General features: G+C 40.7%; 1 protein-coding gene across 1 annotated transcript in view; it reads right to left on the reverse strand.

The window, feature by feature from the left end:
- Positions 1–24,721, reverse strand: part of LOC109908767 (disks large-associated protein 1-like) — a 156,199-nt gene extending 131,478 nt beyond the window's left edge. Inside the window, exon 1 of the mRNA XM_031796294.1 lies at positions 24,632–24,721. The gene's annotated coding sequence lies outside the window, so the exon portion shown is untranslated. The remainder of the gene's footprint in view (positions 1–24,631) is intronic.
- Positions 24,722–25,367: the final 646 nt, after the last annotated feature.

Consider the following 25,367-nt stretch of genomic DNA (forward strand, 5'->3'; position numbering starts at 1 on the left):
ACATAAAAAGGGAACAATTGAAGAAATCTTCCGCCAGCTCCATCCATTTTTATAGAGGTCCCACTTAATCTCTAAGAGATCTGTGGGTTTACAACGGGCTCATTTATGAATCTGAACACAAACAGATAAGAGACTAAGCAATATATTATTATCTCCACATAACAAAATGACAGGGTGTCCGGGACAATGCATTGTGCACAAAACTGTATGAAGTTATTCCTGACAAAGCTGATGTATGATATGTATGCTGGTTTTTATTTGATCAAAGCCAAGTCAAAAATCCTACATGAACAGGCACACATTTCCAACAAAGCTTTAAAGGGACAATCTGGCATTTGAAGCTGTGAATCAAGCAGTCACCCCACCAAAACGGCATGTACCTATCCCAGATCGCCCCTTTAATGCATTCATCTTCCCTGTTTGAATACACAGTCAGTTTGTACCTCAACTCAATTTTGCACAATGCCTTTTATGGTCCCGAACACTGAAAATAATGTTTTTCATAAAATTGGATGATATTTAGATGAACCCAGTTCAAAGTAGGGTGACCAAAGTATGAAAAAGATAAAAGTCCAAAATTAAGTCAAAATAAAACATAATAAAAAGTATGCTTGAATGACACTAAGTGGCAGTGTTTTTACAACTGAAGCCGGTTTGCCTGGGGCTGATGCCGTGCAGGTGTTTGTGCACATGCGTATACACACACTCCCATTCAAATAAACGCATACAAGAACACACACATACATGTAAGAGTGCCAGACATGCACACAAACATATACAGTTGGTATTGCTGTTATTATTTTAGTTGTCCTTGATGTCCTTCATTCATTTATTCTTGGGGGTGGGGAAGGGAATTATTGTATTTATTTATTTTTCTTCTTGGGGGGGGGGGGGGATCTGTGGGAAGGGTCTCAAATGGTTGAGGGGCAGCTATTGGGGAACTGTGGGGGGGGATCTTGGAGGGTTCGGGTTCACGTTTTTGGCCTGGTGGGAGATCTGTCAACGTGCCCTTGAGCAGGGCATTGCCACTGGATGCTTCTGTGTGTCGCTCTGAACGGGAGTCTGTTGGATGACTGCCATGGTGTAGTTGTTGAGCGGATTCACTGCAAGTATATTGTATGTTTAGGATATTCCCCCCAAAATTGTTATTAACATTTTTTATAAATATATATATTTTTTAAGTGTGAAAAATGACTGTACATTGATAAAGTATGATGATAAAGTTACTTGTCCCCTCCCCCCGTGTCAAACACTTGGATTCAGGAGGCAGGCATTTATCAAGGATTTACTTCAGGAAAATGAATACATCAACGGTAGCGTCTTATCATCTTAGCTCATTTAAATATGTACTACCATAAAACGGACAAATCAAAGGCGCTTATGCCTTGTGGTCAGCATGTAAGCTTTAAGGGGGACTAATTCTTGTGAAGAAGTATATCAGTGAACTGTATTCTGTAATTTGCTACAAACAATAGAAATGCAAATGTATATTGCTGCTGTCTGATATCCATGATCAGCTCTGTTGACTATGAGAACATTTTGCTGAGAAAATGGGTTGAGGCATATGATTTAGGCTGGGAATGACATGTGGCCCATTGTTTACCTTGTCAAATGACCACAAGGGCCTTTCAAAAAGCTGTCAGTTAACGCGAGCTCATGAATATCAGCTCCCCGCCCACTAATTTTGTGCTTCCTGATAGTTAGAAATGAGAGAAAAGGTCATATTTATTCAATTCTGAGCATTTCAATAGTGTAAAAATATCATGGGTGACATTTTGGTCATTCAAATGCTATTTTTACTTGGGAAATAGGATGACTGTGCTTGCCCTTTAACAGGCATGTTTCCAATCTGCCTCTAGTTCATTGTGTTATATAAAAACATTGATCTCCCCATTTCCCAGGTAACAGCTCTGTTGTCACCCACCAACCTAATTAGTGCGACTGTCATCGCTTCCCCAGACAAATGGAGTGACTGGGAGTGAGTTATGGTGGGTTGAGACAAATTCCTTCTGTGACGGAACTATTTGATCAAGGTAAACAAATTAGCGAGTGCATTAAGTCTGGAGAAAGAGGCAGTCGTCTGTCTAGAGCAGGAGAGCTGTCACTGCTCATGCTGTGAAATGTTAAGACTGTCGAACCATGCAGCTGTGAGCTCCAAGCCTGGGTGGATAAGCAAACACTGAATTACTGGATTACTAGCACTGCTGGGTGATTTGAAAAGGCATAGTCAATCGATCAATAATATAATAATTCTGTTAGCAAAAAAATGTTATCTTTAACTTACAATCTGTAGAAAAGTTCAGAACGTTTGTGAAACATCACACCACAGTTAAAAGATATACAGCAAATCTGAATAAAACATTGATGTTTTTCAGAGATAGATGGGAGGTGTTGAGGGAAGCAGAAGTGTGGGACAAAAAAAATCGAAATAAAAGGTAACTAATGTAAAATATACTGTGTCCGTAAAATGTATATAGTATTTACAAACTGGAAGTAGAAGCCTATGTATGGTTGTTCATGAGTTTACTCCAATTAGGGGAGGGATGGTAGGGTTAGGAAAAAACAATAAACAAGGAAAATACATGAACAAAAATATATTAACCAAAGAATGGGTGATTGGAAATGATGCATATATTTACATTGATAGAAGCCACAATCTATCTGCAATATTAAAGCTGATCTAAGTTTTTTTTAAATTGATTACTGGGAGCTATACAGTGTATTATACAGTGAGTGTACAAAACATTAGGAACACCTGCCATCTACATGATATAGGCTGACCAGCTGAATCAAGGTGAAAGCTATGATCCTGTATTAATGTCACTTGTTAAATCTACTTCAGGAGACAGGTTAAAGAATGATTGCTAAGCCTTGTGACAATTACGACATGGGCTGTGTGTGTGTGCCATTCACAGGGTAAATGGTCAAGACAAAATATTTAAGTGGTTTTGAACAAGTCATGGTAGTAGGTGTCAGGCGCACCGGTTTGAGTGTGTCAAGAAGTGCAACACTGCTGGGATTTTCACACTCAACAGTTTCCTGTGCGTATCAAGAATGGTCCACCATCCAAAGGACATCCAGCCAACTTGACACAACTGTGGGATTTTTTAAATTTAAATTTAACCAGGCAAGTCAGTTAAGAACAAATTCTTATTTACAATGACAGCTTACACCAGCCAAATCCAATGATGGGTCAATTGTATGCCACCCTATAGGACTCCCAATCACAGCCTGTTGTGATACAGCCTGGAATCAAACCAGGGAGTTTGTAGTGATACCTCCAGCACTGAGATCAGTGCCTTAGACCGCTGCGCCACTCGAGAGGCATTGGAGTAATCATCGGCCAGCCTGTGGAACGCTTTCTACACCTTGTAGATTTCATGCCCTGACGAACTGAGGCTGTTCTGAGGGCAAAAAGGGATGCAACACAGAATTAGGAAGGATTTCCTAATGTTTTGTACAATCAGTGTAAATAGTTGAGATAGCATCACAATGGAAACCATGGATTTGCCTAACAGGAACCATGCGTTTTCAACTCATACTAATGTGCAGCTGTGAAAAGTGATTTGCAGTTTGGGACCACCACCAACAGGATAATACGTATGGTTTAACATGCAAGTTGCCACTCCTGACATTCTCTTCAAGTGGGGCACACATGAGAACCATGTTAAATGACAGGCTTTTCCCCTATCATTCAAATGTTTATCCTTGTTTAGGAACTGAAAGGCATCACAGTCAGTTTCCATCCCAAATGGCACCTATTCCCTACATAGTGCACTACTTTTGATCACAGCCCCATTGACACCCTATTCTCAACATAGTGCACTACTTTTGGTCAGTGCCATATGGGCCCTGGTCCAAAGTAGTGCACTATATAGAGAATAGGGTGACTCATACAATTTTGTAGATCCCTACACAAGAAGTGCCAAAGATCAGGAAATACGTATGTGTTAATCAACTATGGGCTATGCAGTCTATGGATTATTGTGCACGGCATGGAAGGTGTGTGCTACGATGCATAACAGAGCCTTTGAATATTTCTGTGCATTATAAGGAAATAATGCAACCTCTAGAGTGCCCTTCAAACCAATCAGAAATTAGCATTTAACAGTGGAATAAGTTATTATATTTGTATATAGGAAAGTTATTACTATTACTTCACAATGTGTTGTGTAACACCACAACAAAAACAAATCAACAAGCTCAAAATATTAACCAAAATGGATTTGAGATGAAAAACTATGTGGTGGGTGTTTGTGTGTATGAGTCCAGTCATTTAATTATTGTATTCCAAGAATTCTTCCAAAAGTGAGATACACTGAAATTCAAAAATTCTATTTGAGCCTTTTAAGTTTAGGATACTGACCTACAAAAATTAAGGCAATTAAGGCAATTAAGTATTTACTTGTTTTCAACTTAACACACACATATCTAACAATTCCTTCTGAGGTGGGACTCAGGCGTGTGAATCAGGCTATTGTAACAGCCGTTGGCGGTGGAAGAAGGTGAGGACCAGTGCGCAGCGTGGTAAGTGTCCATATTTTTTATAAAGTAATAGAACACTGAACAAAAACAACAAAGTGAAAGAACGAAACCGAAACAGTTCTGCCTGGTGCAGATACAAACACTCAACAGAAAACAATCACCCACAAAACACAGGTGGGAAAAGGCTACCTAAGTATGATTCTCAATCAGAGACAACGAACGACACCTGCCTCTGATTGAGAACCAAACCAGGCCAAAACACATAAACGCAACATAGAAAAATCGAACATAAACTACCCACCCAACTCACGCCCTGACCATACTAAAACAAAGGCATAACAAAATAACTCAGGTCAGAACATGACCGCTATATCTGGGACACCTTTTTCTGCACGTAGAGAAGTGCTGAGATAAGGAAACAGTCTGCCCTTGGGAGTTAGCTAGCGTCGTTAGCTACCAATGGGTGCTTTACCATTACATTAGCGTGTTTTATATAGCACATGGCGGTATCATTCATCATCCATGACATAGATGTGAGAAAAATCTGTTAACAATCCAAATACATCACAATAACACTATCAGTATAGTATGATAGTGGTAGTAGAGTAGGCAGTACTAGCTGATATTAATGATAATGAATTAATGACAATTTAATATGTGGCTTAGTCAATTTATTAACATTATAAACATTGTGTGGATGAAAACATGAAATGCTTTATAGAATCACAAGAGGTGCTTTATAAATCCCGAAAAACACACAAAATCCAGAAAGCAGTTTTTTTTTTTTTTACAGGCACCTAAAGGCTATTGTTACTGTTTTTACTAAGGAGTGCTTGTAATTAAATATGTGTAGTTAGACTAAGCATATATGCTCAGTACAGTAACTTGTCCCTGTCTGCTGGTGTTAGCGTCAAACTGGCAAGTTGGGCAAATGCAGACTCTGCAACTACAATGTAAAGGGAAACTGAAGCGTATATGGTCACTTTGGATATTATCCACAGTAAAATAGTCTTACATGTTTTACTGCTCATTTTAACATGTAATGAATTTGGGAATAACCAAATAAATTGACTTTAAAAACATCAGACCATCACACGGAGTGAGCAGACCACAAGGGGAGTCTCACCACGGACTCCTGGGTCTAGGGCTCCCTTGTGTGTCTGTTTGTATGCTCCACGGGTTGCTCTTCCTCCCCTCTACAAACCCAGATCCCAACCCAGCACCTGCAGCAGCCTTGGTTCCCGGTTCCTGTTTTTCCCCAGTCCCAGCACCAACCCCTGGTCTCCAGTCCTGGTCCCAACACTAAAGCAGTTTTCTCCAGGTCCCAAACCCAACAGCAGCAACAATCCTGGACACAGCACAGAGCAACCGCAACTGCCAACCCATCCCAGACCCCACCACTTCCCCTCCCCCAACACAAACACACAGACACATTGTGAACTGACTGACGGACGAATTGGCTGATGGACACATTCTTCTGAATCCTTTTTTTGATTAATTGATAACTTTTGCTTATACTTTTGTTTGATTGGATGACCATTTGGTTTGTCAAATTTGAATTGATTGGTTGTTGTTTAAATAGTTTATTATTTGGATTTTTAATTAATATTGGATTGAATTTTAACTTATTGTAAATTTTACCTCTAATAACAAAAAAAAATTGGAAAAAAAGTCCTTCAATAGTTGAGCTTTTTGCCATGTCCTTTTGGTCTGTATTGTAGTCGCTGCCAGTTTGGAAGCCAATACGACTAGGTCAAAAGTAGTGCACTATATAGGGAATAGGGTGCCATTTGAGACACATCCAATGTGTAGCAGCTAAATGCGACCTCCTGAAATAGGGTACTAATGCCTCCCATCATTTCAAAAAAAGAATTGCTCCATACAAGGTTTTAAGCTTTGACCTATATGCTGTCACCACGGCCTTATGGTGGATTTCTGTTTGGGTCAATCTCTTATATCGTGGCCTTCTTAGATTTATATTATTTAAAGCCAAAAACTGTGGTTTAGTCACGCTAATGCTGGGAAACAATCATAAAGGGGAGGAAATAGAATAAAAACACATGACAAACAAAGCAACAACAAAAGCAATCCCCATTGCAAGAAATAGGCATTAAACATTCTGGGAATCAGCACTCACCCTAATGGTCCACATCCACCAAGCCACCAATTGAATCCTACAGATGAAGAACCATAAACGTGCGTTTTGAAAAACAATAAGATAGACTTGATGAATAAAAATAAGAATACAATTAAAAACGATAAAGTATAATTGAAAGAGAGAAGTGTGATGACATGATCTTTCAATAATGACACTCCCAAAAAGTATAAACATTCGACAGTATCAGAATTCTTCAAACAGCACATAATGCTTCTTCGTTGCAAGGGTTCAATTGACTGAGGCTTTGATGAGATTTCCTCTATACTCCACGGCTGAGACTAACACTGGGCTATCGGCTTAACCTCTGAGAATCTTAGGGCAGGGTGGGTTCACACGCCGGCCAGTAAGTGTGTGTGTGTGTGTGTGTGTGTGTGTGTGTGTGTGTGTGTGTGTGTGTGTGTGTGTGTGTGTGTGTGTGTGTGTGTGTGCGTGCGCGCGTGAGTGCGTGAGGTTGGACAAGTCGGACTATGGATACGTCCCCTAAGGGCACCCTATTCCCTACATTCCGTAATGTTCTGGTCAAAAGTAGTGCACTATATAGGGTGCCATTTGGGACTCAAGTATTGCTTCGTCCTCTTCTATATCTTGTCCATTCTCCGTGGCCCTGTCGTATTAGAGACAGACATTTGATGGCTGGGGGAGAAGGGATTGAGCAACTGGAGAGAAGAGTCCACTCAGGCGGGTCTGGCGGACGCATTTAAGACGCGGCGCACACCGGAAACACACGCACACACTGAGAGGCATGACTCCCACCCTCCATCACACACTGGAGATTTTGATACCAACCCAACGTGCTGCTAGTGAGCAGGTGTCAGGTCAGACCAGGTTAGCAGCTCACTCCCAGTTGACCTCAGATTAGAACAGAGTCTTTATCCCAAATATAAACCTTTTCCCTATATAGTGCACTACTTTTGACCAGCCCCCACTGGGTGTATGTTTTTGTGGATTTTGCCCTAGCACTACATAGCTGATTCAAATAATCAACTCATCATTAAGCTTAGATTTTTTTGAATCAGCTGTGTTGTGTTAGGCAAAAACCAAAACTTGCACCTAGGAACGAGATTGGGAAACCCAGCCCTATGGCATAGTTACAGAAAGTCCAAAAGTACCAAACAACTGGCATCAGCAGGGCTTACGTTATGTAATCAAAAATAGACTCAATTATGTCTCCTGTCAAGTTAGGATTCCTCTACCGTCTGCCACGTCTATGTCTGGGGCATAAAGGCATGCTAACTTGACAGAAATTACAAGCCGCTTTTCCTCAGTGAAAACTGTGGTGTCAGGCTGCATTCTGTCTATTCAGATGTGAGCCGTGGTAAAATTGGTATGTCAAAATGGAGAGTCAGGTAGGCTTCATCCATAATGTAGAACACCACATTACCGAAAACAATGCTGGGTTAAAAACAACCCAGCGTTGGGTAAAAAAACAACCCAGTAAGTAGTGGACAGAACACACGTTGAGTTACTTTTTACCCAGGAAGTGGGTCATTTAGTTGGGTTATTGAGCTATGTTCCACCTGGTCAGAACAGAAGACTGGAGGTATAGTTATTTTTCAGATAGTTATTTACGGCTACCCATGAGAGTAAATGTCATTCAGATTGATTTGTTCTGTTGTATTGTCAAAACATGTTAAAAGGTCCTGAGCAATCATGCAGATGCCCATGTAAAATAGCCTTTTGAGTGACTAAAATATCACCCATAATATTTGTTAGGAATGCAATTTTTGGGGGGGAAGTATTGTTTCTGTCATGGCTAACTACAGTGAAGTTTGAAAATACAGGCTGAGTGGGAAGGGAGCTTACATTCATGAGCTCACCTTGACTATCAGCTCTTTGAAATGCCTATGTCAAGAAATCAGACACAGTGAGAAATGTTGCAGTAAAATAATCTCAAGCTAATTTTGCGACACACAAAGAAACTCAAACAAAATTTAAAATGTGCTTATTTTATACATCTCCAATTTGGTAGGTCTCTTGGAATGTAATTTAAAGCAGCACTGACAGATGTGTTGACATGATAAATGCGTCAGAGTTTGAAAAACCCATTAATCCATGCTGACTGAAGCCCTAGCTAGCCAGTAACTTGCTAACACCAGACACAGATGAAAGGGGAAACATATAAGTACAGTATATGTGCCATAGATGAATAGTGTAAACTTTTCATTACATTTGCTGACACCTTACAGTACATTCTTTGTACCAGTAGATTAGCTATCTAACTATGTAAACCAAGTCCCTCTGCAAACACACCATCTCCGATGTTGTCGATGTTAGGTTTTTTAGGTATTGAAAATCAGACCATCGATATTTCAAAATACCCCGGTATACGGTATAAACTACAGTACCAGTCAAATGTTTGGACACCTACTTGAGCAAAGGTTTTGCTTTATTTGGACTATTTCTACATTGTAGAATAATAGTGAAGACATCAAAACTATGAAATAACACATATGGAATCATGTAGTAACCCAAAAAGTGTTAAACAAATCAAAATATATTTCATATTTTAGATTCTTCAAATGTGTCACCCTTTGCCTTGATGACAGCTTGGCACACTCTTCGCATTCTCTCAAACAGCTTCACCTGGAATGCTTTTCCAACAGTCTTGAAGGAGTTCCCACATATGCTGAGCACTTGTTGGCTGCTTTGACCATGACAGTTTACAATCCAGGGTTACTACAAGCAGTTTAGTTACCTCAACTTACTAAATTTCCTCATTATTTATTACAATATTTAGTTGAAGTTTAGGGTTTAGCGAATGATTTGTCCCAAATACAAAGCTTTTAGTTTTAAAAAAATATTTAGGACTAACTTATTCCTTGCCACCCATTCTGAAACTAACTGCAGTGTTGAGTCATCCACATACATAGACACACTCTCAATAGGTCTGCCTTCCCTGGTTGTTATGGACGACAGAAGTGATGGGTGAAGATTGGGTTGTCAGTGGTGGTCCCTTGCAGTCCAGACCCAATGTGGTGGTAGTGTTGGTTCTGTGACCCACTCCAAACAGTCAATGCATAAAATGATTAATCAAATTTGTGTCGATATTGCAAGAAAGTACTGTAATTTCACATAACCATACCACAAGGTAGCTACTCTACCTGTGTCATTCATGATGCGATACCTAACTGGAACAAGCTAGCTAGCTTGCCAAGTTGCTAGTTAGCTAGCTAGCTAAGTTAGGTAGCTATCTTATATTAACCAGCAATACAAAATATGCCTAAACGTTTTAATAGTTATCCATCACCTTGAGGCTTGATAAAATGTTTTTCCCCATTTCCAGCCATAGAAAATGACCATGTGTGATTTTCGGCCTAATCCCAATATCATCTGGATTCAGAATTTGTCAGGATATGGTAAATATCCTGAGAGAGAGAGAGCGGCAAAGAGTAGCAAAGAGCGAGCAGCTGAAGGCTATAAGGGAACGCACTACAAGCCTCAGGGCAGGCACGGCGGGAGAGACAGCAACCACTGTTATCTCACGCTAGCTAGTTATTTATCATCCCATCCCATTACATAGTACCTGTCTTGCCTGCATCAAACCAAGAGAAGCTAAACTAGGCTAATTGAGGCAAGCTATAACGCTACTGTGCTTCTCACCGTTCTACAATTACTCTATCCAGATTATAACGTCAAGAGCAGCCTACTTACTTGTTGGCTTTTGGTCATTGAAGTCTTTCTTTCTCATTTCAATTTGAATTCTGTCATTTTAATTCCATCTTCCATTGATTAGATATCCCCTAACTTTCTTGCTACACAAGCATAGCAGCAATGCATGTGCCTCTCTCTGCTGGAAACGCAAGTGATGGTGAAGGCTATATTAAATGGACTTATTCAACTTTTCAAATGTAGATGTAACAATGGCGGTTAAACATGTTTATGTTAATTAACGGTTAATTACAGTGAGAACACATGACAAGTACCGGCTGACAAAATGTCATGACTGCCACAGCCCTAGTCTTATCACACCATAGCGTGATACCAGTGCAGGGTTAAAGGTGGCCACAAAAATGTTAACGCTATAAAAAAACAGTATAGAAATGTATTTTGTATTTTGAACATATATATTTTATTTTATTTTTTATTTCACCTTTATTTAACCAGGTAGGCTAGTTGGGAACAGGTTCTCATTTGCAACTGCGACCTGGCCAAGATAAAGCATAGCAGGGTGAACAGACAACACAGAGTTACACATGGAGTAAACAATTAACAAGTCAATAACACATTAGAAAAAAAAGAGAGTCTATATACATTGTGTGCAAAAGGCATGAGGAGGTAGGCGAATAATTACAATTTCGCAGATTAACACTGGAGTGATAAATGATCAGATGGTCATGTACAGGTAGAGATATTGGTGTGCAAAAGAGCAGAAAAGTAAATAAATAAAAACAGTTTGGGGAAGAGGTAGTTAAATTGGGTGGGCTATTTACCGATAGACTATGTACAGCAGCAGCGATCGGATAGCTGCTCAGATAGCAGATGTTTGAAGTTGGTGAGGGAGATAAAAGTCTTCAACTTCAGCGATTTTAGCAATTAGTTTCAGTCACAGGCAGCAGAGAACTGGAACGAAGGGCGGCCAAATGAGGTGTTGGCTTTAGGGATGATCATTGAGATACACCTGCTGGAGCGCGTGCTACGGGTGGGTGTTGCCATCGTGACCAGTGAACTGAGATAAGGCGGAGCTTTACCTAGCATGGACTTGTAGATGACCTGGAGCCAGTGGGTCTGGCGACAAATATGTAGCGAGGGCCAGCCGACTAGAGCATACAGGTCGCAGTGGTGGGTGGTATAAGGTGCTTTAGTAACAAAACGGATAGCACTGTGATAAACTGCATCCAGTTTGCTGAGTAGAGTGTAAGCTATTTTGTAGATGACATCGCCGAAGTCGAGGATCGGTAGGATAGTCAGTTTTACTAGGGTAAGTTTGGTGGCGTGAGTGAAGGAGGCTTTGTTGCGTAATAGAAAGCCAACTCTAGATTTGATTTTAGATTGGAGATGTTTGCGGTTGAAAAGCATGCATTTGGTTTTACTAGCGTTTAAGAGCAGTTGGAGTGTTGTATGGCATTGAAGCTCGTTTGGAGGTTAGATAGCACAGTGTCCAAGGACGGGCCGGAAGTATACATAATGATGTCGTCTGCGTAGAGGTGGATCAGGGAATCGCCCGCAGCAAGAGCAACGTCATTGATATATACAGAGAAAGTCGAGGATCGGTAGGATAGTCAGTTTTACTAGGGTAAGTTTGGTGGTGTGAGTGAAGGAGGCTTTGTTGCGGAATAGAAAGCCGACTCTAGATTTGGAGGTTAGATAGCACAGTGTCCAAGGACGGGCCGGAAGTATACATAATGATGTCGTCTGCGTAGAGGTGGATCAGGGAATCGCCCGCAGCAAGAGCAACGTCATTGATATATACAGAGAAAAGAGTTGGCCTGAGAATTGAACCTTGTGGCACCCCCATAGAGACTGCCAGAGGACTGCACAGCATGCCCTCCGATTTGACACACTGAACTCTGTCTGCAAAGTAGTTGGTGAACCAGGCAAGGCAGTCATCAGAAAAACCGAGGCTACTGAGTCTGCCGATAAGAATATGGTGATTGACAGAGTCGAAAGCCTTGGCAAGGTTGATGAAGACGGCTGCACAGTACTGTCTTTTATCGATGGCAGTTATGATATCGTTTAGTACCTTGAGCGTGGCTGAGGTGCACCCGTGACCGGCTCGGAAACCAGATTGCACAGCGGAGAAGGTACGGTGGGATTCGAGATGGTCAGTGACCTGTTTGTTGACTTGGCTTTCGAAGACCTTAGATAGGCAGGGCAGGATATAGGTCTGTAACAGTTTGGGTCCAGGGTGTCTCCCCCTTTGAAGAGGGGGATGACTGCGGCAGCTTTCCAAATCATGGGGATCTCAGACGATATGAAAGAGAGTTTGAACAGGCTGGTAATAGGGGTTGCGACAATGGCGGCGGATAGTTTCAGAAATAAAGGGTCCAGATTGTCAAGCCCAGCTGATTTGTACGGGTCCAGGTTTTGCTGCTCTTTCAGAACATCTGCTATCTGGATTTGGGTAAAGGAGAACCTGGAGAGGCTTGGGCGAGTAGCTGCGGGGGGGGGGCGGAGCTGTTGGCCGAGGTTGGAGTAGCCAGGAGGAAGGCATGGCCAGCCGTTGAGAAATGCTTGTTGAAGTTTTCGATAATCATGGATTTATCAGTGGTGACCGTGTTACCTAGCCTCAGTGCAGTGGGCAGCTGGGAGGATGTGCTCTTGTTCTCCATATAAATTACAGCTCTCAAAAGTATCTTATTATTAAATACATTGGATTGTAGTTCAGCCCAGTGTAATACAAATTACAGAACAAAATACTCAGAAGTAACAGAAATACTGCCCATCTCTGTACCTAAGTCAATGTGTTCTTTAGGGATGAGAGCATACATGTGGCCTTAGCCCTACAGAAAAGCCCTATGGGCCCTGATCAAAAGTTAAGCACTACACAAAATAAAAATCCTGTAATATTTACAGTAAATTACTGGCAGCACAGTAGCCAGTAGGTTACTGTAAATATCCAGTAAAACACTGGCAGCACAGAAACCAGTAAATTCCTTTAGATTTACAGGACCTTTACGGAAACACAAATTACTGTAACACCTGAGTACAGCAACATGCTGTATTTCTAGAATGTACAGTGCATTACCGGAAGCACAGTGGTTACTAAACTGTTGTAGATTTGCAGTGCAGGCAGCTAGTGCCACGATTAGGCAGTATTTCAGTTACATGTATTTTATATATTTCAATAGTTTCCATACCTATTCTGTGATTTGTATTTCACTGACCTGAACTACAATGTATATATTGTGTAACAGTTTAATTAGAATGAATGTATTTTGTCTTTCCTGATACACAAATAAACTAATTACAACAACCTTCTCTGTAACAGTAATGTAACAGTAACTAACGTAGTTTAATGTCTGCTCAATTAACAAAATGTAAATGTAAAAATGAACACTTGCAAAGCACAGTGCTGGGTATTATTCCAATGAGTGCTGACCCAAACTAGGTCAAATCAGATCAAAATACAAATAGTGTGAGGGCAAAGCTCATTAGAGTAGTGATTCACAGTCAGTGCAATAAACTAAGGTTGATTAAAACATATCACAGCCATAGCAAATAAAACATTTCTGCAACTGTAATAAAAACGCCTGGGCTCCGCCGAGAAAGTTCAGCACTTTAACTTTTTCCTATTAACTCTATGGAACACAATACGCTCTATATTGGCATGTAGGTTTCTCACTTATGGGTGGCCCAAATTGCAACATGGGGGAGGGGAATGAGAAGGATACATGCAAATTCAATACTGTAGTATTGACTATGGTAAAAAATGTGTAGTGTTTATGCAGACATTATTGTAGCATTTAGTGCAGGGTTTTCAAACAGATACTGTTTGTATGTATGTAAATAATGCTATTCCTTTGTATTTCTAAATGTTGACAGATTTTTGTACAGCGAAAGGTCGCACTTTGAACAACTACTGTGTTTTTTACAAACTGTAATAAAATGTGTGGGCATCTATTCATTGTCCGATTCACAGAATCAACAGTCTAATTCCTTAATTCCGTACGATGCATACTTCTAGCTCTGCCTCGTTTGGCATGCTTCTAGTAGAAAACCATAATAGGAGAACTATGCTGAAACAGGTAGAACTAGAAGTACGTAACGCTTAACTGAAAGTATTATATTGGTTCCTGGATTAGGACACGGTAATAAATAAGCAAAACCAGGAATTTGTTTCGCCTGATTCGGGCTTGTGGTGTCGAACCACAATAAAATATGGATATTTTCTATCAATCTTCAAAAATGTTCTACCTGTATGGATTCACAGGATATAATTTATATAAGCTGTACAGGGCTCTTTAGCATCAAACAGATGTCAGACATGCAGCTATATCCAAACAATTAATTGGTCAATGGGAGTGTACACTAATGCTAACTTAAAAATCGAACTGGGTATTCAACTAGCATGTTAAATGGTAACAGTATGAACAGTGTAGTCCGAGTGTGACTTATGTGGAGTAGAGCGCAGGGAACTGGTGATCAGCAGATGATGGGAGAAGTGGTGAACTTGCCATTTACAAAGACACAAATGGTAAGAAAATACAGTATAATCAGTGTAGTAAGTTCATGGAATACTTGTACAGCTGTTCAACTTAGCAGCAGCTGATGTGTTGTGTGTGAGTGTGTCTTTGGTATAAGGTACAGACATCTATTGTAGAGCAAATGATAAGAGGGGTGTTGTCATGATCAAACTGCCATTCAGCTCCTCTTGAGTCATCTACTGTTTGAAATCAAGCATGATGTCCAAACCATCGTGAGATGGATACAGTTCAAGGGATACAGTTCTGCTCCAATGACACATGCAGGAAAAGGAATTCTGTTCTCCTCATCTATAATCCAATTTTTCTCCAGGAAGAAGCCCAGGCACCACACGACATTGTCTGTAAGACAAAAAATGTAATAAAAATCATACTGTGCCAGCATAACATCACAATGAGGGTAGGATAGTTGAACATGGCACACATGTGAGATTACATTTAATCCTGATAGAAATAAATATGGCAAAACCCTCAACTTTTGCACAGTGACCAGACAGCACAAATGTACCTAGGTAGACAGACATTACCTAGCCACAGCCACGTCTATCAGGCACACTTAGGCCAACATTTTTTATAGTATAACCAGATCATCAGCTTCAGAGATTTACAGCAGTAAATGGTTGTATTATTGTTCTCCTCGCTGTTAGTAAACTTAGTTAGCTAGCTTGCTGGATAGCCAAAACTTGCCTCTAATTTTGCAAAATTGAAAGGGATCCACTGTCATAATCATAATCAATATGTCAACCCTCATCAATTATGTTGATAACTAACTAGTAAAATAATTTAAGTTTACAGTGGTTGATGTGAGACATGTTTGCGAACAAGTTACAAACGTAAGGCTTGGCACCAAGCAAGTTAGCAGGTGCCAGGCTAACTAGCCATTTCCAGTCATGTGGTAATATTTGCTGGTAAACCTAGCTTTAGGTGGCTGGTTGTAACATTAGTAGCTTGCTGTTTTGTAGCCATATCTATGACTAAAAATAGAAGACATTTTACAATCAAGATACAATAGCTAGATCTCCTATTGTAAAAACCTCTTCTACTTTGAGTCATACATATGGCTAACTGTTTAGCCTACCTAGCTAGCTGAGTTACCTACTTTAGCTAACAATTCGATTTCTCCCCAATGTATGTTAGCCAGCAATACACAATATGGCTTTCAGTAGATACACTAAGGTTAGCAAGCTAGATGGCTTGTATGAAAAATAACTTACTTAGCTAGCTATTTATCATCTGCCCTCTTGGTGCTGGCATCAGCTGTAGCTGAGCTGGTAGCTAAATCCAAATCTTTGTTTCAAATCCTCTTCGCTATATTCCGGTTGAAGCATATGGTTGAATATCTCCATGTAGCTAGCTAAGAGAACATAGAAAAATGCTCCATCGTTGAATTCGTGTTCTTCTTTCTTCATCTTTAAGGTTTTATGGCAGATTATGCCTACTGGTGTATTGCTGCCACATACTGTACAGGGTATTGAAACAAAGGAAGAGGAGTATTTTACCCCCTTTTCGTGATATCCAATTGTTAGTAGTTACTATCTTGTCTCATCACTACAACTCCCGTACGGTCGAAAGCCATGCGTCCTCCGAAACACAACCCAACCAAGCCGCACTGCTTCTTAAAACACCATGCACCCAACCCGGAAGCACCAATGTATTGGAGGAAACACCGTGCACCACAGGGGTAACTAGTGTGCAATGAGACAAGGATATCCCAACCGGCCAAACCCTCCCTAACCCAGACATCCCTAGCCATCTGGACCTCCCAGTCGAAACAGAGCCTGGGCTCGAACGAAGAGTCTCTGGTGGCACAGCTAGCACTGTGATGCAGTGCCCTAGATCACTGCGCCACCCGGGAGGGTGGTAAGGATAACTGTGAAACTAGGTATGACCTGTTGTGGTACATGTGACAAATATAATTTGATACACAAAAAAACAACAAAATAAGCCCACTTCTCATCACTCTCATCGACACCATCTCATTCAACACATCCACAATTTTGTAGAGAATTCAATCGGATCTCCCAGGTAACAACATCAATCTAAAAGCCTTACTCCGTCCGAAAAAGAATCAGAACTAGGCTTGGATGTACAAGATTCCACTACCACTTTACTTCTCTTATTACCTTTCATATTCTCCACTGTAATCAAATTCTTCTCACTCCCATCTCTCAACATGCCTTCTGATTCAAACAGAACATCCGCTTCCACCCTTTTCTCCCTATCTTCTCACCCTGCCCTCTCCAATTTGTGTTGATAAGAGGAATCATTTTATCCCATTGCGGTCTGGTCAGTTCTTTAAGTTTCGTGTTGTGTCCGCCTCCCTTTCAAAATAGCCCACCTTGGGAGAGGGACATGGAATCCGCCGATAGGAACATCATTGAAAGAAGTCTAAATGGCTCAATCGAAGAAGGAAAACCAAATGTACATGCACACATACGTATAGTACGATCAGTATAACATGACGGCTTGCCGAAGTGCCACAATGCAGGACTACATTAAGTTTCAGGTCATATGAAACATTTGATCTCAAATCCAAAATGCTGGAGTGTAGAGCCAAATTAAAAGTCTCCTATTCTCAGAGCTGAAGAGGGCCCTGGTTTTAATCTTCATTCCAACTGAAGGATTGTTTCTCATCCAAGCCCTCTTAAACTCTCTGCATAAGAAAATGAAATGAAAATTGGGAGAAATTTAAGTAGAAAACGTTTAGTGTGGGTGACCTTTGATGTGCCGGGATAAAACACAGAGAACACCGAAACATACATGGTAAAACACAGAGACAGACAGGGTAAAACAGAGAGACAGACAGGGCCCAAAAGTAGTGTACTATTTAGGGAATAGGGTGCCATTTTGGACTGTATCCATTCAAAAACCAACTAGCCAATACCATGCCACAGACTAGCGAAAAGGAGAATGGGAGAAAGTGTAGGTACAAATAACGCGGCTACTGTGAATTATCATACAGCGCAGCTGACTGATGCAGAATTAACATCATATTATCTTTGAGTATATTCCAGGTCAATTAGAACTATAACTAAGTACCATGTTTAGGATGCGAGACCGAGACGTTAACCTCAAAACCTCAACTTTATTACAGCAAGCACCTTTGCACATAACATGATAATTTGAAGACCGAAAAAATACTGGAGGAAGGGGGGGAAATGTAGTTAATCAACGTTAGCAAATTAGGTAATTATTTCAGTTTAATGAACAGAGATGCTTTAAGCCAAAAGGCCTTTTAACTAGGTGTCTCCTGGTGTTTTGGTAATAAAAAACCTTACTACGACCTCATTAATACTTTAATCATAAGAAAACGATTAATTCAAACCCGCTGCATTATGCATAGAGTTTCTAATGGTTTGAGTATTATAATAAATGTTCATTATCATACAGTCCCTTAAATTGTCAAATACAGATGGTTTTCTCGCATATTTCAGTTTAACAGTGAGTGCTCAAATAGTGGCTTTTATACTATACTGAACGTTTTGGTGCCAAATGTTTACATGACATCCAGATTTCACAATGTTCTATTGTTTTATAATGACCTGCACATTAAATTATGTGTGCATTTGGGATAACCATTTGAAGCGTACTTATATGTTGCATTAAACTATCCACTGTATTCAAACATATCTCATTAGCATACAATTTCTCACTATTCATCCAACATACAAATGAATACCATAGGCTATAATACAAAATGTCCTATGGGAGTTCATCAAAAACAGACAAATTCAGTTCATATATTTAACTTGGCAAGTCAGTTAAGAACAAATTCTTAATTACAATGACGGCCTACCCAAGGAAAACCCAGACGACACTGGGTCGACTGTGCGCCGCTCTATGGTAACCCCAATCACTGCTGGATGTGATGCATCTGGATTTGAACCAAGTACTACAGTGACGCCTCTTACACTGAGATTCAGTGTCTTTTACCACTACGTCACACAGGAATCCGAATTTCAGCATACATTATATGTTATACATATGGAAGCAAGACAGCTGCATGTACACCTCAAGACAATTCCTGGGCTGTGTACCAAATGGCACATTATTCCCTACATATGTAGTGCACCCTAAGGGCTCTGGTCAGAAATAGAGCATTCGGAAAGTATTCAGACCCCTTCACCCCTTCACTAAACACAATACTCCATAATGACAAAGCGAAAACAGGTTGAGAAATCTTTGCTCATTTATTAAGAATTAAAAACAGAAATACCTTGCTATGAGACTCAAAATTGAGCTCAGGTGCATCCTGATTCCATAAATCATCCTTGAGATGTTTCTACAACTTGATTGGAGTCCATCTGTGGTAAATTCAATTGATTGGACATGATTTGTAAAGGCGCACACCTGTAAATATAAGGTCCCACAGTTGAAAGTGCATGTAAGAGCAAAAACCAAGCCAGGAGGTCGAAGGAATTGTCCTTAGAGCTCCAAGACAGGGTTGTGTCGAGGCACAGATCTGGGGAAGGGTACCAAAGCAATTCTGCAGCTTTCAAGGTCCCCAAGAACACAGTGGCCTCCATCATTCTTAAATGGAAGAAGTTTGGAACCACCAAGACTCTTCCTAGAGCTTGGTCAGGGAGGTGACCAAGAAGCCGATGGTCACTCTGACAGAGCTCCTGAGTTTCTCTGTGGAGATGGGAGAACATTCCAGAAGGACATCCATCTCTGCAGCACTCCATCAATCAGGCCTTTATGGTAGAGTGGCCAGACGGATGCCACTCCGCTTGGAGTTTGCCAAAAGGCACCTAAAGGACTCTCAGACCATGAGAAGTAAGAGTCTCTGGTCTGATGAAACCAAGACTGAACTCTTTGGCCTGAATGCCAATTGTCATGTCTGGAGGAAACCTAGCACCATCCCTGCGGTGAAGCACGGTGATGGTAGCATCATGCTGTGGGGATGTTTTTCAGCGGCAGGGACTAGGACACTAGTCAGGATCGAGAGATAGATAAACAGAGCAAAGTACAGAGAAATCTTTGATGAAAACCTGCTCCAGAACGCTCAGATTCTCAGACTGGGGCGAAGGTTTACCTTCCAACACGACAATGACCCTAAGCACACAGCCAAGACAACGCTGGAGTGGATTTTTTTATATAATTGGGTAAGGTTCGGGTGCCGTCCTCAGATTTTCACTTTATCACATGCAGTGGGGAGAACAAGTATGTGATACACTGCCGATTTTGCCGATTTTCCTACTTACAAAGCATGTAGAGGTCTGTAATTTTTTATCATAGGTACACTTCAACTGTGAGAGACGGAATCTAAAACAAAAATCCAGAAAATCATATTGTATGATTTTAAAGTAATTCATTTGAATTTTGTTGCATTTTATTGCATGACATATGTATTTGATCACCTACCAACCACTGCGATTGCAGATGGGTTATTAGCAACTGCGGGTTCGAGCGTGTGAACAAACAGCTGACAAACACACCACTAGTGTTCACGTTCTTAATGCAGTGGAACCTATCTATTTTAATAGTATTGACGCCATGTTTGTACTTAAGCCAAATTAATTTGAATTCATATTGTTATTTCCGATTTGTCACACATATTCCAACTTTTAATAAATCCACTTGTGCTGACAGCCATTTTGCACATTAATCAATCTAGCAAGAGGGCAATATTTTGAATAATGTAGGAACATCTTCCCAAAACTTTACTTTACCCAAAAGATCATGACATTTGTGAACATTTAATCAACATTTTGGTCCTTTATACAGCATGTTCACCTTACCGACAAGGGGAGATGTGCTGTGAAAAGGGCACGTTTTCTTGGTTCTGTTGATGTGCTTAGCGTCTGTCTCCGACGTGAAAACAAACGTTTTTTACTTCCACACAAAATTACTTCTTTAATTGTTTTGGGTTAAAGGAAGTGGGTAGGTTGCATTCTTAAAACGTACAGCTATGAAAGTTATATATTTAGAACCGCCTGCACGATAGGAATCTAGTGACATTTGTTGTGAACGAGTCGACCAGGAGATCAGCTTTCTAAGGCCCGCCCCTTTGACGTGGCGTGGCAAAGAGTTTATAAAATGGATGGCAACTGGATGAAGCCTGATTTAAACATATTATCAGTAATTACCCGTAAATCTAGTGCACTTTAGTCTTAAGAGGTTTTAACATCACTCAAAATAACAGGCTCGGATTGAAAATATATATTTGTCTGACAGTTGAAAAATTGTCCAATACTTTGTTAGTCAAAGTGCATCCAAACAGAATTGTACCTATATCTGACATAGGAACACTAACAACCAACTACACAGTACACAACACTAACACTCCCCTCCCCCAGAGTCCTGTTGTTAGCCTAAAATGTTATCTGGGTGTCCCAAATGGCATCCTATTCCCTTTATAGTGCACTACTTCGTCTGCACTACCCTGGTCAAAAGTAATGCACTATAAGTGGAATAGGGTGCCATTTGGAATGTTGCCAGAGGCTGTTTTAGGCCTGTTCTGGTGGCAGCTATGTTCTCTACTCTAACTCTCTGAACCCACTGAACTCTCCAGCTAGCTACCTAAAAGCTGTTTTAAGACTCACAGCCAACCCCATTGGATTACAGCATTATGATGCACACCAACTCACACACTCACAGAGTGCTTGAAGTGGACTGAAATAAATGGTCATTTTTGGGTGCCAGTCCTCATCAAATTTTTAAGGCTGATTCTAAAGAATGTGCCAGGACTCAAGAGTTAGAACATTTGAGGTGACGGTACTATGTCTGTTAAAAAAAGGTGCTGAGTAGAACCATAGAGGGTTCTTTGGTTTGTCCCTATAGTGGAATCTTTTTTTGGTGCTGGGTAGAACCCTTTGAGGAGGATCTATCTAGAACCCTATATGTGCAGTTCCACCAGCCTCATTAGCCTTTAAAATTACATTTTTAAGACAATGCATTGCATATATCATAAGGCCTTTCTTTGAGGGCATAGTTAGAGTGCCTTGCGAAAGTATTCTGCCCCCTTGAACTTTGCGACCTTTTGCCACATTTCAGGCTACAAACATAAAGATAGAAAACTGTATTTTTTTGTGAAGAATCAGCAACAAGTGGGACACAATCATGAAGTGGAACGACATTTATTGGACATTTCAAACTTTTTTAACAAATCAAAAACTGAAAAATTATGCGTGCAAAATTATTCAGCCCCTTTACTTTCAGTGCAGCAAACTCTCTCCAGAAGTTCAGTGAGGATCTCTGAATGATCCAATGTTGACCTAAATGACTAAAGATGATAAATACAATCCACCAGTGTGTAATCAAGTCTCCGTATAAATGCACCTGCACTGTGATAGTCTCAGAGGTCCGTTAAAAGCGCAGAGAGCATCATGAAGAACAAGGAACACACCAGGCAGGTCCGAGATACTGTTGTGAAGAAGTTTGAAGCCGGATTTGGATACAAAAAGATTTCCCATTTGCAGACCACTGCAAATCTACCAAGACCTGGCCGTCCCTCTAAACTTTCAGCTCATACAAGGAGAAGACTGATCAGAGATGCAGCCAAGAGGCCCATGATCACTCTGGATGAACTGCAGAGATCTACAGCTGAGGTGGGAGACTCTGTCCATAGGACAACAATCAGTCGTATATTGCACAAATCTGGCCTTTATGGAAGAGTGGCAAGAAGAAAGCCATTTCTTAAAGATATCCATAAAAAGTGTTGTTTAAAGTTTGCCACAAGCCACCTGGGAGACACACCAAACATGTGGAAGAAGGTGCTCTGGTCAGATGAAACCAAAATTGAACTTTTTGGCAACAATGCAAAACGTTATGTTTGGCGTAAAAGCAACACAGCCCATCACCCTGAACACACCATCCCCACTGTCAAACATGGTGGTGGCAGCATCATGGTTTGGGCCTGCTTTTCTTCAGCAGGGACAGGGAAGATGGTTCAAATTGATGGGAAGATGGATGGAGCCAAATACAGGACCATTCTGGAAGAAAACCTGATGGAGTCTGCAAAAGACCTGAGACTGGGACGGAGATTTGTCTTCCAACGAGACAATGATCCAAAACATAAAGCAAAATCTACAATGGAATGGTTCAAAAATAAACATATCCAGGTGTTAGAATGGCCAAGTCAAAGTCCAGACCTGAATCCAATCGAGAATCTGTGGAAAGAACTAAAAACTGCTGTTCAAAAATGCTCTCCATCCAACCTCACTGAGCTCGAGCTGTTTTGCAAGGAGGAATGGGAAAACATTTCAGTGTCTCGATGTGCAAAAATGATAGAGACATACCCCAAGCGACTTACAGCTGTAATCGCAGCAAAAGGTGGCGCTACAAAGTATTAACTTAAGGGGGCTGAATAATTTTGCACGCCCAATTTTTCAGTTTTTGTTTTGTTAAAAAAGTTTGAAATATCCAATAAATGTCGTTCCACTTCATGATTGTGTCCCACTTGTTGTAGATTCTTCACAAAAAAATACAGTTTTATATCTTTATGTTTGAAGCCTGAAATGTGGCAAAAGGTCGCAAAGTTCAAGGGGGCCGAATACTTTCGCAAGGCACTGTATATCCTAACATAGTGGTGTTAAGTATCTCCTGGTTTACAGGCCAAGTCATTGATTTATTTCGGAATCCAGACGGAGTAAGGAAAGCCAACAAGTGGAATTCTTAATCAGCCACAAGCTGCATTCAGCCAGGGTAGGGAAGACTGAATACAGATACTACCTCAATCCTCTAGACTGGAACAAGCAGTTGGTAAAATACATCCAGTTACTAATAGATTGGGTTCATTTAGAAAACGGGATGTTATCTATCTTTGTGTAGCGTACAATTAATCAACCAATCAATTTTCCATGCAAAAAACACATTTCACTAAAACAAGCAATTCTGAACATCTCCCTGCAATAGTGTACACATACAAAATGATGCACTTGATTAAGAATCGATCGAGGATAAACCCAGAAAAGCAAACAACTTTTTTCCATTGTGGTCCTCTTTCATGAGAGCAGTTGGCAAGTTTGGCATATGTGACAGTCTACAACACATAGAATTGAGCACTTAAATGTGACTTAAAAAAAAATCTCTTCTCAATCTCTCAGAGCATATCGAGCGTTGGTTTGAATATGGCTGGCAGAGAGTAAACAAGTTCAGCACTTTTTTTTATCTCCTAACAAACACTTTTCCATCTTTCTTTGGAGTTTAAACTCTTATAATCTCGGGTCCAACATCTGTTGTGCCACCAAATATCATTAAATGTTCTGAACCGTGTAGAAAAAGGTCATGGCTACTGGAGAGCTGCTGAGACGACAGACACAAAGAGCACATGGATGATTCAGCCCCAATCTCACTCTTTCCCCCAGTCTCTCTCTCTCTCCCTCTCTTTTATCCCTCTCTCCATCTCTGCCTCCCACTCCCTGTCTGACTCCGATCCTTTATTCTTCTCCCCCTCTCATTCTCCCTCCCTCCATCTCTCCCTCCATCTCTGCCTGACAGACTCCCACACTCCAGTGAGTTTCTGTCCATGCGTGTCTTGACTAATTGACTCTAACTGGGGGTTATGGCAAGGTTGTGGCCATCACATGCAGTGTTCAGTCAGAAAAGGTCAAAGTTGAATGAAAAAAATAAACCCGTGTGTTGGTGTGAATAATGATGACAGTCGGACGCAGCCTGGACAGACCAGATCATGGCTAACATACCAACGGTGGTTATAGAATCGGTGTGACCCAGTCAAAACGTGTGTGTACAGAATATGTAAGTTGTTCATAGGAAGACAGTATGCTATAAGGTATCAGTACTGCAGCCCAGCCTTCAAATGAGAATGTGCATATTTTCTCTCGCCTGCAAAAATGTTGCCCTGGGGATTGCAACACAGTTATAAAGCAAGTATAAATGAACTCACCCACTTTATTGTCTCCTCTTCAACGTCATGACTTCACCGGTCCTTAAATCCACACCTGTTGTCCTCCATGCAACTGCAAGTCTTTACTAAAAACAGAACAGGGTAGAGAAAAACGATGTTGAAATTGAACCAAAAACAAAAATAATTAAATAAGCTTGTTGTAAGGCAAAGTGCACAGTTAATAAGAGACTCTCAAACCAGAAATGATTGATTGAAGAGACATTCAATACTGTTATGTGTTCGGCTAAGAAGAGTTTGTTTCTGTGAAAATTCAAAGCTGCACTGTCTCAGTTCTCATCTCAAACATAGTCCTTTGGGAAGCTGTGAGGAAACATGCACCGAATCCGTCTTCCCCCCCCCCCCCCCCCCCCCCATAAACGGAGATAAGATAAGAGCAAGCATTTCATTTTAAGCCTATTTCTGCTCCTTGAAATATCGTCACATGTTGGATCCTGGGGTCTCTTTGAGGAACTGCTCTTAGTCTCAGTCTCTATCCCCTACACTAAAAAAATGGTTCTTAAATGGTTCTTCCTCAGCTGTTAAGGTTTATTGTAGAACTCTTGCCGAATAAAGAACCTTTGAGTTAAGTGTAGGGTTCTTGACATGGCATCTAAAGTTTTTTGAAATGTATGGAAACCTGTAGATATGTCCCTTTCATAGCATACAGCAAATTGACCAGTGTTAATTGGTGTTGACTTTTCAAAGTAAAATTTCTAGTGTTGATTCAAAAGTTAAA

Source organism: Oncorhynchus kisutch, linkage group LG18 (assembly GCF_002021735.2).
Source record: "Oncorhynchus kisutch isolate 150728-3 linkage group LG18, Okis_V2, whole genome shotgun sequence".
NCBI classification, from domain to species: Eukaryota; Metazoa; Chordata; class Actinopteri; order Salmoniformes; family Salmonidae; genus Oncorhynchus; species Oncorhynchus kisutch.